We start from the raw sequence: 19711 nt of genomic DNA on the forward strand, positions 1-19711 counted from the left end.
AACCACAGAGTATTGCATTTGCTCAGTTTTCTTGCTCATAGTTGGTGCTTTACAACTTGAGTCAATTTTCTAGTCCAGCTTTGTGATAGCCAGTTAGTGATGGATTCTTGAAGATGTTTCTGCACACATTTTCTTCGATTCCACACTTGCTTTATGAGTATATACAATAATTCTGTCTTGATGTACTCTTTCCTCAGATATCCTGTACTTCACATTGCTTGCACTAAAACAATTAATAGATGTGTGTTATATTGGGTTGGTTACCATACCACCATATCACTCTTTCTAAAGGTCCCTGACCAGGGCTTATAATCTTTTGTCCTGAATGCATCAGATCCATGTTTTATAGACTGAGCCATAACAGACGTATGCTTGGGTTATGGAAAATTTCTAGACAAAAGTTATTTCTGATTTTTACAAGTCACTTAACCATGCATTTCACCTTCTGCTTTGTGCATTACTGACAAAGAACTTAAAAATACTGGTCACAGAGCCTCTCAGAAAATGCCTCTCATTGATTTTTTTGCTTACTGTCTAGAAGACTAAGTTTGAAATGCACAAATATATACATAACTGTGAACAAACCCCCAAATCCTATCTTTCAATTTGAATCATTGTATAATTTTAAAATCTTTTCAGAGGCGTGTATTTCTTCTCAAAGCTGGAACAGCGTGTGCCAAGCCATGGGTTTGATTATTCAACCACCCCCCCACACACATAATGCACATATACAACTAGTACCACACATATCTACATGCCATATACATACTACACACCCAAACTCCATACATAGCAGATATCACACACACACACACACACACACACACACACACACACACACACACACACCAAAACAAAGTACCCTTTCAGTTTCAGAGTTCTTTGTCAATACAAATATACAAGTTTTGCAAAGCCTTCATCTGGGTATTCTCAAGAATTTTCATCCTTCAGCCAGAATGAGGACACAGAATCATTCATGACGTTACAAGTCAGAGCTAAAGATTTCACTGAGATCTTGTATTTTATCATCAGGAATACATTTTTAAATCTGTTTTACAATCTGTCCTACTTGCTTTGATACAAAATAACAAATCCTTAGAAGTGGCATGTCTCATCCAGAATGATGTAGCAAATGAGCCAGCAGTCTCAGGGCTGTCTACCACTTGCTACTGTGGCTGTGGTGACACATGATGCCTGCTGTCGACCCTTGAGGATGGGTAGCTGTCAGTTCTAGAACCCTAGTAGACTTCATGCTTAGTCTGTGAAGAGCAGGAATGGCATCATCAAGTGTGCAAAGAGTTCCAGAGAACTAAGCTGAAAGATGGTCAAGACAGTGGTCTGGGGGCAGAGAGAGTGACAAATTGGCGGGGATTCCTGATCCTCTAAAAGCATCAGCCAATTCTTCCCAAGTGGCATAGGAATCCAGTTGCCCAATGATATATGTTTTATTTTTAATTACATTTTCATTTAAGTAGTTGTGCAAAGGAGTGCAAACTGATTCAATGCATGAATCAGTTCCTCCTCATCCCTCCTAGACCAGCTCCTCACCTTAGTTTGCTTAATTTCCTAGGATATGTATTGAATATCATGAATACATTCTCCTCCGCCTTCCTCTTTCCATTCATCTACCCTCTCTTCTTGCTATCTCCTCATACCTTTCAAGCACCAGTGTCATGCTATTCATTTTGTTGGACTACATTTGTTTTTTAAGTAGTTACACCATTTGAATTCTCCCTTGAAAGTAGCATACTTCAGTCATTGCATTTCTGTTCAGTTGCATATAACTCGTATGTGTTTGCTTGTATGTTTATACATTACCTCTAACTTCCATATGGGAGAGATAACATTCATCCTTTGTCTCCCATGTCTGACTTACTTAAGATGATTTTTTTCCATGTCCATCCATTGCTTTGCAAAGGATGTAGTATTATTCTTCCTAATGGATGAGTAAAATTCCATTGTGTGTGTGTGTGTGTGTGTGTGTGTGTGTGTGTGTGTGCATGCGCGCGTCACATTTTCTTGATCTATTCGTCCATTTAATGGCATCTGGGCTATTTCTATACCGTGGCTGGAATGAATCAACATGATTGTGCATGTGGAATTTCTATATCCTGATGGTTACAAGCCTGCCCTGCCTGGCTGGCTGTTTTGTTCACTTTGCTGCCTCCAATGCTAAAGTAAGCAAATCCCAAGTGGTATGAGAAACTCTCTGCCTGCTGCCTGCCTGCCTGCCTGCCTGTCTGTCTGTCTGTCTGTCTTCCTATTTGTCTTCTATCTGGTCAACAAGCATGTCTGTTTCCCAGAAGCATGTCATCCACTCTCCTTCTGCACTTGTGCTGTGCTTCAGGGTTCAAGCTGACAATGTGTGGAGGAGAGTCCATGGGAGGAATCTGAGCCTTGCTTCGTGGTGTAGAGAAAGCTTTGGAAGTAGATAGCAGTGACACCAAAGGGCCACAGATAAACAGCCCACTTCAGATGTCCTGAGTTTTGATGACAGGTTCAGATTTCCTACACCTGTTCTGGTCAAAGAAAGCACATATGAGATTAGACACAGCTTCATGTGTGTGGTCTAGGACACACAGCTGTAGGAAACAAGGCCTGGGCTCAGCAGACAGGGCTGGTACAGTGGGAGGAAGGTACCAGGTCACACTAGAGGCACTGGAATGGAAAAGAGCTGTTAGAAGGCATATGCTCCTTACTCAGCTCCCAGCTCCTCTGAGAACTGGTGTTGTTACAGGTTTTCTCCACTAGTGGGATTCCTGCTTATTTGAGGGGAAGTGCCAGGGTCTTGATAGCATTAACCCCATTGGAAAACACTGGAGTGGCAAAGGCGCACGGCTTCAGCATGCATGACAAATCCCCCTTCTCTTCAGTGTGGATGGGGCTGGCTTAAGGATTTATTTTTAATGAGAAGGAATGGATCCAGGCACCTGTGGCTCACACTTAGAATCATAACTACTCAGTGGCTGAGATCACAGAGAAAGCTTGGACAGGTAAATCTAGGAGACTCTTATCTCCAGTTAATCAACTTTAAGGAAAAAAACAAATCCAAACAAGAGCACAAGACCCTTATTCAAGTTTTAGTACTGGCGCGCGCATATGCATGCACACACACACAGACACAGACACAGACACACACACACACACACACACACACGCAAGTGGAATTGTGATTTGAAGGCTTGTTACCTGTATATCTATCAGGAAACTGGGAATGAAGACTGATATTTCCCAGCTGTCCTGGGAACTTGTCACTGAGCTTTCCCATACAGCTGGAGAGGATGGCATTGCTTCCATACACAGGTTGTGCTAACTCTGTCTTTACTCTCTACCTTTCATCATGACTAATAATCACCTTTCTTTCACATCATATGCCTATAAATCAAGTCTTACTAGAAATGTTAGGCAAGCAATACCAGTAAGATAAGATCTATACATCAAAATATCAGCATCTTGGGCCGGGAGTTTGGCCTAGTGGTAGAATGCTTGCCTAGCATGTATGAAGACCCAGGTTCGATTCCTCGGTACCACATATATAGAAAAAAGCCAGAAGTGGTGCTGAGGCTCAAGTGGTAGAGCTCTGGCCTTGAGAAAGTCCAAGACAGTGCTCAGGCCCTGAGTCCAAGCCCAGGACTGGCAAAAAAACGAACAGTCAAACAAAATATCCGCATCTTATATAGTGAATGTTGACGTTATACTTCTTGCTGCTCATATGCAGTGCTACATTCACCTGTTTTCCCATCTTAAATTTATTCTTTCTAGATGCATGGAAAATGAGACCATCTGCCTCCTAATATATCAATATGGCCAAAGGGGCAGGCAGGTCCTTTAAAATACAGACCATGTGAGAGTGACTTTCTTTTTGTAAAAAGAAATTTATTATTACTTTTAAGTAGTTGTGCAAAGCAGTTTCAATTCAACAAATCAGTTTATAGGTATAATACATCTTGACCATCTTGACCAGTATCACCTTTTCCATTATTTTCGCTCCTCATCCCCTCATTACCTAATTCTATTTTCATGTATATATACTGCACATAACAACCTTCTTTTCTCCATTTATCTGCTCCTCCCCTTGATATCCTACAACAAAACATGCTTCCGCTTTTCTCTCACAGTTTAACCCAGCAACCTCTTTGTTCACAGAAGCTTTTTTTTATGATCACATTCACCACATAGAAGTAAGAAATCATTAGGTGTTCTTCAGGGAGGGAGGTGGAACTGTGAACTTGGTTAAGTTGTGGTTTATAAACGATGCAGAATCTGCTGCACAGACAATAGAAGACATGATGTTATTAGGAGAAGTATGTGCTGTTTCCTTCCCTTGATCTCATCTTTCTCCAGGTTACAAAGGCAGTGCTACCTTAGATGTACTAAGGCTGGCAGACTCACTCTTGGGGGCCAGGGGAGAAAGTGTTGATGAGGGGGAAAGTCTTGTCCACAGAAGGGAGATTTCACTTTGCTGAGGTCCTCTTCATCCTTATACAGGTAAAAGTCCACACAATTCACATTTGCTTTAGTGGCATTCAGTTATTTTCAGTGATGTTTGGAGAGATGATGTGGTAGTTGTAGAGAGGGAAAGAGTGCTTGCCTGAATTCTGTCACTAACTAGTTGTGACCATGTTCCAAGATGCCACCAGAACAGCTGTGAAAAAAAAAAACTATCACCTGTTGCCACAGGGCACAGCCATGAAATTTCCAAGACTTCTTTTGTCAAAATAGATGCAAATGAATGAATGCTTTACCTTGGAGATAATCAGGAGTGATTTCTCTTAGGTACCAGATTATTATTTTATTTAAATATTTTGTTGTTGTTGTTGGTTGTGGGGCTTGAACACTGGGCCCATGTGCTATCCCTGAGCTATTCAGCTTAAGTCTAGCACTCTGCTCCTTGAGCTACAGCGCCACTTCCTTAAATATTTTTTTATTGTTCTTTCCCCCATTATCAATAATCAAATAATATATCCCGGCACATTTGGAATATAGAAGAAAGCTCATTATAATATTTTAAAATAAGATAATAAGAACAATTTTTATTGCTTTTAGAAGATTTTAAGCCTCCTACTATATTGATTCTCACATCAACCCTACAAAGCACAAATTTTTAGCAATTCCAATATACTTGTTCTTCCTAAAAAACTTCAGATAGCTTTTTAATTCACATCAAAAGGATAAAAACTTGCCATAATTGAGGGCAGAGGACAAAGTACATCATAATATCAACCCTTTCTTCCTTTTATGTTTTTTTTTTAATTATTGAACTGAAAGCCTACCTAATTACCAGTGAGATGCTCAGCATAATGGCCCATCTTCTCAGGCTTTCGATTATTCCCTGAGATGTCTTTGTTTGTGACACAAACTCCTTCCTCATTCAAACTCATTCTTATCTTACCAATTCATTCTTATCCTTATGGGGCTACGGGGGGTGCCTAGAACACTAGTGCAAACATTTCAGAGCTGCTCACTGGCCAGGTGTGTTTTATTATATTATAGATATGGGTCTCATACCTACAATCCTAGCTATGCAGAAGGCAGAGATAGGAAAAATTTCAGAACCAGGCCAAAGATGGCAAAAAAAAGAGAGAATTAATTAAAACCCCTCCCAACAAACAAGTTGTAGTGACATGTGTTTGTAATTTCAGGTACATGAAAATGAGAGAAAAGCGAGGAAAAATGAGAAAACTTATCTGAAAAATAAGGCAAAAGGGTACAGCTAAGCATCAAAAGGTATAGATCTTGCCTAGCAAGTTCAAGCCACTGAATTCAAATCCCACTCCTGCCTAAATAAATAAATAATAAGTAAATCTCATCAAAACATTTTTAAGCCATTTCTTCTCAAGTATATCCCAGGGCAAGATGCAGGAACTTGTGTGTCTTGGAAGTGTTTCTTACCTGTAAAGTAATTCAATCTTCTATCCCTTTTACCTTGTTCCAGTATAGAGAGGGGGCCACTGCCCACACAGAATGATCTGATGTAAAAAATGTCTGCCATGTACATTTTAGGCCAAAGTTGTATTTTCTCATATGTTAGACACAAGGAGCGAAAGAGGATTTAAAAATGTGTTCAATTGGTGGGTACCAACAGCTTACACCTGCAAGTCATAGCTATTCAAGAAGTTGGGATCTGATGCTCACAGTCAGAAATCAGCCTGGACAGAAAAGACAATGAAACTTTTATCCCAATTGAACAACAAGCAAAAAGTTGGAAGTGGGAGTGGAAGTGTAGCTCAAGTGGTAAGAATGAAAAAATGAGGACCAAGAGGGCTAGGAGTGTGGCCCAGCGGTAGAGTGCATGCCTAGCATGCGCAAAGCCCTGGATTTGAGTCCTCTCTTTCACATACACAGCAAAAGGCATAAGTGGTGTTGTGGCTCATATGGTAGAGCACTAGCCTTGAGAAAGCTCAAGGACAGTGCCCAAACCCTGAATTCAAGCCCGAGGACTGGCAAAAAAAAGAAAAACTGCCCAAGAGTTGAAATTCCTATGTCACCCAGCAATGTGTGTGCATGTGTCCATTTAGGAATATACTTTCCTCCCATGTGTCAAAAAATGAAATGTGAATATCTGAAGTAAATAAAAGCCTCTGTGTGTGTGTGTGTGTGTGTGTGTGTGTGTGTTTGTGTGTGTATGTGTGTGTGTGTGTTCATGTGTTTGTGTTCATGTTCATAAGCCTTTGGTATAACACATCAGCCATTGCACAGAAAAGAGACTAGATTGGGGATAAATGTGGTTACTTAGGCCACTGTTGGTTCCTGCTGAAGCTTTGGAGGAGAGAAGATTAAGTATATTGATGGTTGTTACCCAATGTATTTTTTGCTTATGTTTTTATCAGCATTTCATTTTTTACAGTTGGAGCATTATATTCACATTTCCAGAAGCACTGCATTGAATGAAATACCCCCAATTCCTGTAGACCTGGTTGTTTAGTGTTAAGACACTAAACTGTTTTGTAACTGTTTCTAATCTCCTATGGATCGGAGGGATCTGACTCAAGCACTGTGTGGATGCCATGTTGTTTTCATAATGGATGGTGCTGTCCGTTTTGTCAAACCCTCTTGTCTAAACTGGGCATGTCTGAGCACTGGTGTTTCATGCCTACAATCCTAGATACTCAGGAGGCTAAGGTCTGAGGATCCCAGCTTTAAGACAGATCTGGCAGACAAATCTAAGGAACCCTTATCTCTAATTAACCAGCACAACACCAGAGTAGAGCTGCAGCTCAAGTAATAGAGCACCAGACTTGAGTGACTAAGCCACGAGATGCATTAAGCCTTAAGTTTAAGCACCCATACTGGCCTTAAGCAAACCAACCAATCTGGCATGGTTGTGCAGGCCTGCTGTGCTTGCTACTTAGGAGGTAGAGGTGAGGAGGATTTCAGTTATAGTCCAGGTGATGTGTTCACACGACTCTTTCTCAAGAAGTTCTGAGCAACATGGCAGACTCTTGTCATCCTAGCTATGCAGACAAACTCAAATAGAGAAACTGCAGTGTGGGCAACCCTGGGCAGAAAATGAGATCCTTTCTTGAAAATAACCAACATGAAAACATAGGGTAGAGTGCCTGTCTGGCAAGTGTGGAGGTCCTGAGTTCAACTCTCATACTTCCAGCAAGAAATACAAAAACCAGAGGGCACGCCTGTAATCCTGGTTACTCAGGAGGCTGAGATCAGAGAATCCAGGTTCAAAACCAGCCCAGGCACAAAAGGACCTGAGACTGTTATCTCCAGTTAACCGCTAGAAAAGGGGAAGTGGAGCTTGGCTCTAGGGTAGCGTGGTAGCCTTGAGCTGAAGAGCTCAGGAACAACTAGGGCTGAGTTCAAGCCCTATGACCCCCAAAAAAGAAAGAAAAACAAAAACCAGAAAACAACAACAACAGACACATAACATTTTCAGATTTTATAGCAAGTAGAGGAGAATGAAATAAACAGTGCTAGACATACTTATGAAGTAGTAGGTGTTAGATACTCACCAAAGTGTTAGGATGATGAAGATTTTTTTTTTCAGTACTATGGTTTGAACTCAGAGCCTCAATCTTGCCAGGCAAGCATGCTACCACTTGAGTCATGCCTCCTTTTGCTCATATTATTTTTTTATTGTTTTTTTTAGTTGTCAGGATAATGTATAGAGGGGTTACAGTTACATTCACCAGATAGTATGTGCATTACTTCTCACATATTGATACCCTTCTCATGGTTTTGTCCCCATTTCTTCCCCCCCAACCCTCCCAATCATCTTGCTTTCCCCCTTCCCTTTCCTATATTAAATAAACAAATAAATATATATACAAAATATGCCAGGTAACAAAGTCAGATACAGTAACAGTATGAGATTAACCAAAGGGCAACAAAAGAGAAGAGAAATAACATAGTACATTAAGAACAATCACATAAGATAAAGCTCTTGTTTTCATATCCTAGAGTTCTTTTCATTTAGTCTCATCCTATATGACATTATGTACCTAGGTTTTGAGCTATTGTAATCCTCTGCTAGGAGAGTCCTAGATGCGGACTAATTATTAAAAATGAGGGGAACTATTGAGCCTATGTTCTTTTGTATCTGACTTACTTTACTTAATATGATTTTTTTCCAAGTATTTTTATTTATTTATAATGGGACAATGCCATTCTTTTGGATGGCAACATAGAATTCCATTTTATATAAGTTCCACATCTTGATTCAATCATCTACTGAGGGGCCATCTGGGTTGGTTCCATATCTTCACTATGGTAAATAGTGTTGCAGTGCACTATGGAAGTGAAGATACCTGGAGTCTCAGTTGTGGCAGGTGAATGGCCCACTAGAGAAGATCATGGCTGTGGCCTCTGGATGTTCCAGAGCAGCCAGAACCAAGGGACTCAGAGAGAAAATAGGTCTTCTGATGCTTGGAGACAGGATGAAGGCAGATAACTGGAAGAGGACAAAGATATATGGGCTCCATACAAGGTGGGGATACTTAGAGACAGGCTGGGAGGTTGACTAGGCTGGATGCCTAGGGACTCTTCCATTCTGAGAATCTCTACTTGGATTTATGGCTACATATTAATTATTCAACTTCACCAGTCCTTGTCCTAATCTTTGAAAGGCTACAAAAGGGATTTTTATAATGTATGCCAGCTTCTATGAAGCTGTGATTTTGGCAACTTCTCAATAAGTTGGTATACTCTTATTTGAGGCTTCCATTCTTAGAGTGATTCTGTCGGTGTGTCAAGCCTGGAGTTGTTCTGAGGTGTGTTCTCAGTTCTCCCACTAAGGCAAAACAGAGAGAAAGGAGGTGCCTGTTCCATGTGCTGGGTAGTCAGGATCCAGCTCAATCAACTTTCACTGTGCAAAAATATTGTCATTTGCTGCTCTCAGAAGAAAATGGCCATTTAGGTGGAATTGAGAGTGATAGGGACAATGATAAATAAAAGGGTGACATTGATCAAGAGGCCTTGTACTCACAAATTGGTACACTGAATTGCAACTGACTGCTGTGTTCAAGTACTTAAAGATAATAAAATAATAATAACAGTAATAATCAAATGGATTTTTGGAAATATGAGAATCTTTTAGATAGATATTGTGGAAGCAAATTAGCGATTAACCACTGAAGCATACCTGTCAGAGAGTGAGGTACAGAACCAATGTAACTGCTTGGCTCTGGAGTCAAACTGAGACCTGAACAGACTGACTCCTGTTCTATTACTTCAAACAACTCCCGTATCTGGCAAGCAATTTCTTTTTTTTCATTTTAAATGATTTTATTTAGAATGAAATTTTATTTAGAAAGGAAATCTTAACATATTAATGACTTGGGGACTTAGAGTCTTTTTTTCCTGAGTGATATGTGGGTTTTTGACTGTTGTTGTCAAGCAACTTCTTATAGGTGTTACCTTAATCTTACAGGTGTTAACTCTTGGTGCTAAGGCACAACTTTCTAACAAAGACTAGTTTAGACAAAGAGAAGAAACTTCCAGAATATTTGTCTGAATCTAAGAAAATCTAGTAAATACCAGAAGCGAAGAATTCCAGTGCCATACTTTTTTATAACTCCCCTTGTCTCTCTGAGACAACTCTACCTCAGAGCAGAGCAACTTCTTTCCAATCCTGTAGCATGGTATTCCACTGTCTTGCTGCTTGAGAGGGACTAAATGTATTTTCTCCAACTGAACAGGACACAGTAGCTCAAACCTATAATCCTGGCTATTCAGGAGTCAGAGATTAAGATAATCAAGATTTGAAACCAGTTTAGGTAAAGCAAAGTTATGGGAGCCCCCTCCATCTAAACAACAACACTAACAAAACACTCCTATAATCCCAGCTATGTGGGAGGCCCTGGTATAGAGTCCAGCATAGAGGCTATAGGTGTGGATTGTGGGAGAGGAAACTGTGGGCCATGAGGAGTCAGCCAGCAGTGTGAAGTGTTTTGTCCCTGGAGTGGGGTCAGTAGATGGGATGGGGCAGTGCTGCAAGGACTCCGACAACATTACTTTGCAACATTACTAGTTTCAGAGACCACACCAGGGTGTTTGCTGATTACCTTGCCCACTTTTTTGCTCCTTGTTCTGTGTCTTCCAAATCCTGAAGCTGGTAGTCAGCCTGGAAGGGAAAGGGAAAGGGAAATGAACCAAAGAGCACCTGCCATGCTGCGCTGCCCTCATGGGAGCAGAGGCTTAGTCTGCTTGAGACATGAAGGTCAGTGTTTGATGGTGGTCAGGAGATGGTCTTTCTGATATCTAAATTGGAACTACATATATAGCTTATTTTGATGCAAGGAAAGTTACCCAAGTTGCCTAAGTTTTAATCCCATGACAAAGGCAAACAAACACTCACTCGTGCCTGGCTCCTACTTGTATTTGATTACACTCCAGAATGTGTGTTTGCTCAACTGTGAGCTGGTAACTTAGTTAACCTTAGTTTGAAAGAAGATTTTTCAATGTGTGATCACTTTAATGTTTTGATGGTGAAGAAAGAAAAACCATCAATAATAGGACATAACTCGGACTGCTCATGCCTATTAATTCCAAATTATATCTCATCGTGTCAAGGAATATGACCTTTTCACATGTCTTGCTCCACCACAATGCATTGAAGATATTAAACCCCAAAGTATCTGGAAGTGCTTGCACACTCATATTACACACTAGTTAGCATGTGATGAATTTGGATACTCCATAGTGTTATCTAGAGGTGGTCTCAGTTAGGTGTGGTTCCAGGTTCCTGGCATTTCAAACAAAGAATTGAGCAAATTAGCACACATATTGGGAGAGAAGCATAGTTTTGTTGAAGTTTGGGTAAAGAAACAATGAATTGGGAATACACTTCCACAGCATAGGAGTGAGCCAGAGAGAGCTCCAAGATGGGTGTGTGGAACAATTTAAGGCAATTTGCACTGAGGCGAGGTGGTTTTAAGCAGTGAGTTGTAGTACTCTTAACAGTTTTTCAATCACACATTCCTATTTTCCATATGTATTCTGTTTGATATTATTGACATGCAGAGCATAAACAAGAGGCCTTAGAGGTTTTCTCCTGGAAGTTTACATAAGGACAGCCAAGTGCAGTACTATGCATGTGTCATAAGGGGAATTTTATTTAGTTGAGCAAGTGTCCTTGTCCTCATGATGTCTACTCATTTGTGGGCATGCAGGCTATTTATCAATACTTTTTGATGGACACCAGGGGGAAGGAAGTTGGGAGGTGTCTTAGGACAGCCCTTAGGGAGGGATGGTTGTATGGGCAGGTTTTTCAAGTGCCTATGACAGCCGTGGACCCTGTCGACCTGCTTGCCAGGGGCGTTTGTGCCTTGGGGCAGCTCTGCTATCCTTTGGGGGCAGGAGGACTGCCAGGTGGATCTGTTTATGTGAAGTTTCCAGTTTATATTTTTATCCAAAATTGAACAAAAACCTGGTTGGCTCTTGGAAAGGCCTTTTAAGAGTCTGAATCCCACTCTGGCCCTGGCTCTTGCAAACCCTGAGGTATCATTTTCAGCAAGTACCCTTCTGAATCACACCTCCCATGGGGACCACTCTTCCGGAGGGAAAGGAAAGAGAAAGCGTTCGTTGGTTACCCCACCATTCCCAAAGAACTGGCTGAAGCATCATGAAAGTGAAATTGTAGTGAGTTTGACTGGACAGAATGGAAACAGCCATTGTGAATAGACCCTATGTGTCCACCCAGGAGAATGTGGCCATTTGAACAGGTGGACAGAACTGGATCTTCAAAATGTCCTGGTCATTGACTTCACTCTGAACCTGGCTGAGGTCTTAGCCCTGTTTGATCACCTCTCACTGCTTTGTTTTCAATGACTTTTGACTGCGTTCCATGAACAATTTTGTGATAATTAATTCCATTGTTTAAAAAGCATTCAAGTGGAAGGAAGAATCAAATGGAGCAATTTGTTGAGACCAGTTATTTTAGTAAAAGAGTCAAATGTTTGTGGATTCAGAGCAAATGGATGTATTCAATTAAAAACCTCATCCTCTGAATAATTATGGAAAACCTCTTTCGAATCTAGATTTCTAAACTGTCTTGCAGTGCTGTACAGCTTAATGTGCATTTGTGGAGGAAAAGGAGTGAATATTGTAGTGATGCTTGTGTTTTAGTTACCCACAGTCATGGATAGTTTCATTTTACACTATTCTCACTTAAAATATAAATACACACACACACACACACACACAGCGCAATTAGAACTTTTTATGTGAGCCAGGCACTGGTGGCTCATACCTGTAATCATAGGTACTCAGGAGGCTGAGATCTGAGGATCACGGTTCAAAGCCAGCTCTGGCACAAAAGGACCTGAGACTCTTATCTCCAATTAGCCAACAGAAAACTGGAAGGGGCTCTGTAGCTCAAGGTGTAGAGTGATAGCCTTGAGCTGAAGAGCTCAGGGACAGCACCCAGGCCCAGAGCTCAAGTTCCATGACTGACCCCACAAAAAGAAAACCGTTTTATGTGAAACACTTCACATGCTATGAAAGCAAAGAATACATAACCACATAATTCAGTTGGAATCCAAGGTAAATACGATACAAGAAAATTGGAAAATGACATTTATCAACATCTTGCAAATGAAGGAACACAAATTGTTAAGTGACAATATTACATTGTTATTAATATTAAATGCAAATTAAAAAGATGTCAAGTTTGGGAACCTTGCCTGTCAGGAAACAATTGGAAAAAAAATGGGCTAATACCTATCATGAGGGTTTTATTTTTAATTCATTTATGTAATATAATTAGTGTATTATATTGCTAGAATTCTGGCAGAGAAGAATCTTATATGGTCCCTTTGTTGCCAACATGTAGTTATTTATATACGTGAATAAGGATGAAACAAGGAAGTTATTGGAAGGCTTCAGAAAACAGCCAAGGGGCTTGGTTCTGATTAGGAATATGTACCTATCATAAACTGGGGTTTCCCTGTACTTGATTACACAGTAGTTATCCAGCCCTGCTGGGAAAACAGGTTTGTACAGAAGAAAAACAGTTACGTTGCACTTGCTTGAAATGTAGCACTGGTTTATTCAGCTGGCCGGGTGGCCTTTTCCCTCTTCAAACTGTGTCCCAATAGTGGGCCTGCTCTGTGGCTTGTTGATGGCTTTCCCAGTTCAGCCCCTGCTCTGCATTGAATTCTGGTCCCTCTCCATTGGAGACTCACACAAAACCTTTCCTGAACAGGGAGAGCACCAGCTTTTGCACAGCATCCTGGGTTTTCTGTAATGTAACATTTTGATCTGGATCAGAATACACCGTGTTATCTGAAGCTTAACATGGCTGTGCTTCCCCCCCAAACTTTCATGATGGACACTGCAATTTCATTGTCATATGTTTAATTTTTTGGGACAATCTTCTTAGGACTCTGTATCCTGAAAAGTATACTCATCACTCTGAGCTCAAGTGGCAGAATTCGATGAAGGTCGCTTGCTGACCCTTGCTTGCAGAAAATGGAGTGGGAAAGTTTTCCAAGTTGAGCATTACATGGCCTAGTACAAAAACATTGATGAGTCACACTTATCTTTTTAGCTGTTCTTATTCAACAGTGCCCTTAATAAAGAAAAGCAAAAAGAAACCCAAAAAAGCTTTCTATTGGCTTTAGATGGTCAAACTACCTGTCTCCAAGTTCTATTCCTGAGAGTAGAAACAGAAAGCCGTGGGGCCATCATCCTGAAGTCCAGGCTTCCCCAGCTTCACATACACTGGACAGCCGGAAGCGTTCTGGAAGAACACTGATGCATCCTGTGTCATTTTAGTCTTCCTGAGCTTTTAAGATGACTCATTGTTCCTTCTTCTGTTGTCATGCCTTCCTCTTCCCCAAGTTTTCCAACATGTCTCATCTGAGTGACAGAAGTCATTCAAGGAATGTGTGATTTAGAGAACAAGGATAAATGACAGGAAATAAGGGACAAATCTGAGAAATTGAAAGGTTTTCTGTTTTCTTAGTAATCTGCCCAGAGCAGAAGCAGAGTGGCCACAGATTGTATGCTGAATCTTCTTGTGTACCTTTTATCATTGAAGGAAGTTAGATCTGAGGTGGCAGAACCCATGGGGTCCTGAGGATTCTGTGTTTTTCATGTTGACATTGGGCAAGATCAGACTTCAAACTAAGCAAATAACACACAGGCCAAACAAGAGATTTTGGTAGCAGGGAGCCTCCTAGGGCCTGGAGACCGCAGGGTCCCTTGGTAGACATTTGTTTGACACTGGCCCAGCCGGGTCTCTTCACACAAAGATTCTGTGGTTTGCTAAACACCAAAGCAAGGACTGTGAGCTGGCAGTGCCTCAGCCACCTTGATAACTCAGGCAAAGTGATCTGTTTGGCTGGCAAATAGTTTGTTTACTGACTTAGTCCAGGCCACAGAGGACCAAGTCAAAGCCAGGTCACTCCCGTTGTCTGGCATTCAGCACAAACACAAGATGTTGTGTTCATTGTTGAAGTTGGAAGAAGTGACATTTTGCATGTCCTCGTGACATTAGAACTTAATTTATAGTCTTCTTTGACTAAGATAAATGAAAGGCTTCACTGAGCATCTGGGACAAGGAAGGTGTTTGGAAATGAGAGAGACCCTAGAAGTGAGCAGATTCTGATCATTTTTATTCATCTCCCCCTCATCTGCAGCAGGCTTCAGGGCTTTTGAGGGCAATTTGTCTACCCTGCTTGCCTTCCTGATGCAGGTTCTACGAATCCACAAAAGGCATTCAAGCTGAGGTCGTTTGTTTTCTAAACCATAGGACAGATTATGCCTTCTCCTACTATTTCTTGCTTGGTATGAATAAATTAATCTCATTAGTGTTCTATGAGTTAGTTATAGTTCATGTATTGTTCAGAAATGCCTTCAATCACACACTGAATTAATGTGAAAAACAATGTAAAACTGAGAGCTGGTGTCTCACATTTATAATTCTTTCTACTTAGTAGGCTGAAATAGGAGGGTTGTGATTTGAAGCTCTCCCAGTCAGAAAAGTCTGTGAGGTTGTTATCTTAGTGCCTAGCACTAAGTTTATAATTTCATTTGTGATCTATGAGTGGAAGAGAAATGGCTTCACCTGCCATGACTCTCAGTGGTTAAGTTTGCACAAGGCAAACTTTAGGGTCTTTATCCTTCAAAGAAACTTGCACAAGTTCTCTTAGTATGATGCACAAGGATTCCCTGGGTCATGGATTGAGCCTTGGCAGCAAATGGTATTGAGTAGGTTTCTGTCCATTCCTGAGCTTCAGTGGCACAGTGAACACACTCATGTTCCACTGGGTGATTTTTAGACTATGGGAAGGGATGCAGAATTCCTTCATGGGCCTTCCATCTGGATATCCCTGTGGCAACTCCCTGGAAATCTTATTCAATGCTTCTAAATTGGCCAATTAATGTTTACAAAGAAGTGACATTTTTATGAGGGCTGGAAAATAATTTTGGCAACATTTAAGGATATTTGAAAATTCAGATGGAACAGTCAACTCTTCATCCAGCTCCTACTTTACTGTCTGGTTTAGAATCGATATCAAAATAATTCAGAAAGAATGTGTTCCCTTTATGAACGTAAATAAAGGACATATGAAGGTAGCTGGGCAGGGCTAGGGTGCAGAGGTGTTTCTGAATGCAGATAGGAGTGACTTGAGAATACTCTTAAAGGATTACTTCACACAGTCACTACAGCACCCGTAACTGCATTTCCTGCAGTTTACCACTATAGCATTCTGAGAACTAATTTTCTTTGCCAACTAAAATGGCTATAAAATAATGCAAAGATCATTAATAAGGGCAGAAATCCTTGAGTTTGAGTCCTACCTTCCAAGTCTGTCTGTGTGACACTGGGAACTTTGTCTCTTAGTCTCAGCTTCTTCAATGAAAAAAAAAATGGCCACCCCTAATATTTTGGAGGATGAACTATCATATGTGTGTGAATCATGGTCTTACTGAACTAATCAGATCACCTCAACTGAAAATTTAAATTATTTCAATCACTTAAGATATTCTTTCTGAGTATATGCAAGACACCCAGCTGTGGGCGCAGGTGCTGAAATCCTGAGGTAAACAGAATGTCTATATTACTTCTCTCCTTCTCTCTTGGAGAGAAGGTTTGGATTTAACACACTGGTGCTAAATCTTTGACATACTTAAAGATACTGAGTGAATGAACTGATTCTCCCTTCCCCCCAAAAAGAGTGTCTCTTCAAAATCATTGAAAAAATTTTCTAGAAGTCTGTGAAGAATTCCAAACCAGTTGATGGTAATCATCTGACGATATCATCAGATTTTTTATTGCTAAATTTATATGCAGCATGGAAAAAAATGGAAAATTGATGAAATCCTTTTCAGTCAGTGTTTGCTCATTAAATTGTGAGCATTACCATGAAGTGATTTTATTTCTTTTCCTTTCTTAAAACATCAGTCTTTCCATTAGAGAGTGTGTAGGCATGAGTTTTGCATCATTGTCTAGTTCAGTTTCAAGCGATGCTTCTGCCCTGGCCTCCTGACTATCTGGACCAGAGGTGCAAATCACTAGGCCTGCTCCAAGATATTCATGTAAGATTAAACAGGGTTTCCTACTGTGTCACCCTCCAAACCAGCTTCCTACTCTTACCTGGGAGGCATGGTACTTTTGGAAATGGCAGCCTACTCCATTTTAAGGAGTGAAAATAGATGCTACTGCTGTTTGGTTACCCAACAACTGATTCCATATCCCTATTTCAGTCCATCACTAGTAATTAAGCAAACTGTAGAAACAAAAAAATGAATGAATGAATGAATGAAATGCTAGAGAAGATTTCAACCTTTTCTCTAGTGCTTTCTTTTTGCTACTTGCTTAACGGACACTGTGAGGGGAAAAGATATTGAGAAGTTCTAGTCTCCATAATTTTCTCAACACCAGCTCTAATGGTGTAGATGTATTGAAAGGCAAAGACTGAATCCCATTTATGAACCTCTATCCCAGTTTTACAAAACTCTCCTTGTTCAAATTTCTTCTATGTTAAGTTTGGATTTCTCTTAGTAAGGTTTATTTTTGCATGGGTAAAGGTACCTAGATTTTTTTTCATGGAATTTATTTAAATTAAATTTATTACTTCTCTTTCTGGTTACAAAGTAATGGTAGAGAATGTAAGAGTAAATTCATAGACACACAATATGAAGGAATTTTTTCTTACAAGTATTTTTATGCTTTCTTACTGTATCTTTTGTCAAGTGAATAAGTATTTTGAGATTGAATCATAAGCTCTAGGTTTTGTAACTTGCTATATATAGTTGATGTTCTGTAAGTATACATAGTCAATATCAACTAGGAGAACCTCAGTGGATGAAGAGGATTCTTTACTTAGACATTTATTTGTATTTTCTGTGTTCACGCAGTTATTGCTTTCAAAAGAAAAACAAACAAACAAACAAACTAGTGCTTATGATGTGCCCTTGATCTTGGAGCTCTGTGAATCTCCATCCTCACATCTCTGTATTCACAGTACCTGGCAATCTCTTTCTTTTCTTTTTCTTTTTCTTTTGGTCAATTGTGGGATTTGACCTGAGGGCCTGGATTCCATCCTTGAACTTTTTTTTGTGCCCTAAACTAGTGTTCTACTACTTGAGCTACAGTGCCATTTCCGGTTTTGGGGTGGCTAATTGGAGAAACAATTCTCATGTGGACTTTTTCTGCCCAGGAAAGCTTTGTGTGGGCTGGCATTGAACCACAATCCTCAGATCTCAGCCTTATCCAAGTAGCAAAGATTACAAGGGTGAGCCATCAGCACCTGACTCTGGCAACCTTTTGAGGATGCCCTCATACTACTTCTCTGAATGAAAGTGAGCATTGTCTCCATGATCACCAGAAAGCCCTTTATTGGGGTTCTGAATGTGTTGCAGAAGTAGCACAGGGCCCCGCAGGTGACCTGAAAGACTGTGCTTTTGAAGTGCTTTTTTTCAGAAGTCAAGAAGTGTTTCGCTCGTGTGGTGTCTCCATGGTGAGTGACATGGCCTTGAGTTTGGGTTTCTGTCATGGAAGACTGGGGTGCCATGACCAACTCTAGCTTCTGAGAATTGAATCACAAACTCATACCTATCCAAGTCTTTAGTCCAAAGATGGGGTTTCTAATACCAGCAGCATCCTTATGAACAGCAGTGAGCTCTTCTGTAGTGCTCCTAGCTGGCCAGACCATTGTTTAAGCAGGTATTGCCTAACTTATTTAACTGAGTCTTGTCACTCATGAAATATAGCTCTACCACTATTTTCATCATTATCAGCATCATCATCATCATCATCATCATCAACATCGTCATCATTGTTATTCTTATTGTTGCTGATACTGGGGCTTGAACCCTGAGCCTTGTGTGCTCACAGCTTTTTTGCTTAAGGTTGTTTCTCTGTTGAGTTAAGCCACTCCTTCACTTCTGACTTTTTCCTGATTAATTGGAGATAAGTTGTTCAGATTTTCTGGCCTAGGCTGCTTTCAAAGCAGGATTCTCTGATCTCAGCCTCTTGAGTAGCCAAGATTACAGGCATGAGCCAGCCTTATTTTGTAGATAAGATGGCAGAATCAGAAAGACTCATACCAGATGAATAGTTACCAGATATCTTGTTTGTTAAATAATTTCTATGTTGGAGTAATGTTTCCATCTAAAAATTCTTCATTGATGCCAGCACTTAAATCCTATTAGTCTTGTAGTTTTTCTTTCTTGTACCTGTATTTTATCTTCTTTGCAAATACACACTGCTCCCTCTTTCTTCCTCCCCTCAGTTTTTTTTTGAAAGAGCACTGTGCTCTGTACCTACTCCTGAAGGAAGTGAGGGGTGTGCTTGTGAAACTTTGATTGGAAAGATAAACTGGTTGTGCTTCTATTTCTTGCCTTGTATTTATACTTTATGCCTATTGGGCAGTTTGCCCAGCAATAATGACTTCCCTTGCCCTCTTGCTCCCCTTAGCCTCCCCCTTCCCTTCAGGACGGAAGTAGGTTTCTGTGGCATTTGCTCAGTCTGGCCAGTGGATGCTGGAAAGCCATTAGACTGTCAAGCTTGGTGCCTCCTGCATTGAGTGGTTGCTCACTCATTTCTACTTGTAAGCCTAAAGCCAACTACATAGCCCCTCATCTCTCTCTTTCTCTCTCTCTTTATCCTCTTTTTCTCCCTCTTCTTCTTACTCCCAATCTCTTTCCTTTCCTCCTCTCCCCACCCCCAATTCTTTTTCCTCCCTTTTCTTTGCTTTCAGTGCTGTTAAATTGAACACTAAGCACTTTTGTACACCTTCATTAAGGT

At 40.6% G+C, this 19711-nt stretch overlaps 1 pseudogene; it reads right to left on the bottom strand.

Annotated features, from left to right (window-relative positions):
• Positions 1–8770: 8770 nt before the first annotated feature.
• Positions 8771–19711, bottom strand: part of LOC150039294 (poly(A)-specific ribonuclease PARN-like) — a 60984-nt pseudogene continuing 50043 nt past the window's right edge.

Source organism: Megascapheus bottae, unplaced genomic scaffold (assembly GCF_031878675.1).
Source record: "Megascapheus bottae isolate mThoBot1 unplaced genomic scaffold, mThoBot2.hap1 HAP1_SCAFFOLD_40, whole genome shotgun sequence".
NCBI lineage: Eukaryota > Metazoa > Chordata > Mammalia > Rodentia > Geomyidae > Megascapheus > Megascapheus bottae.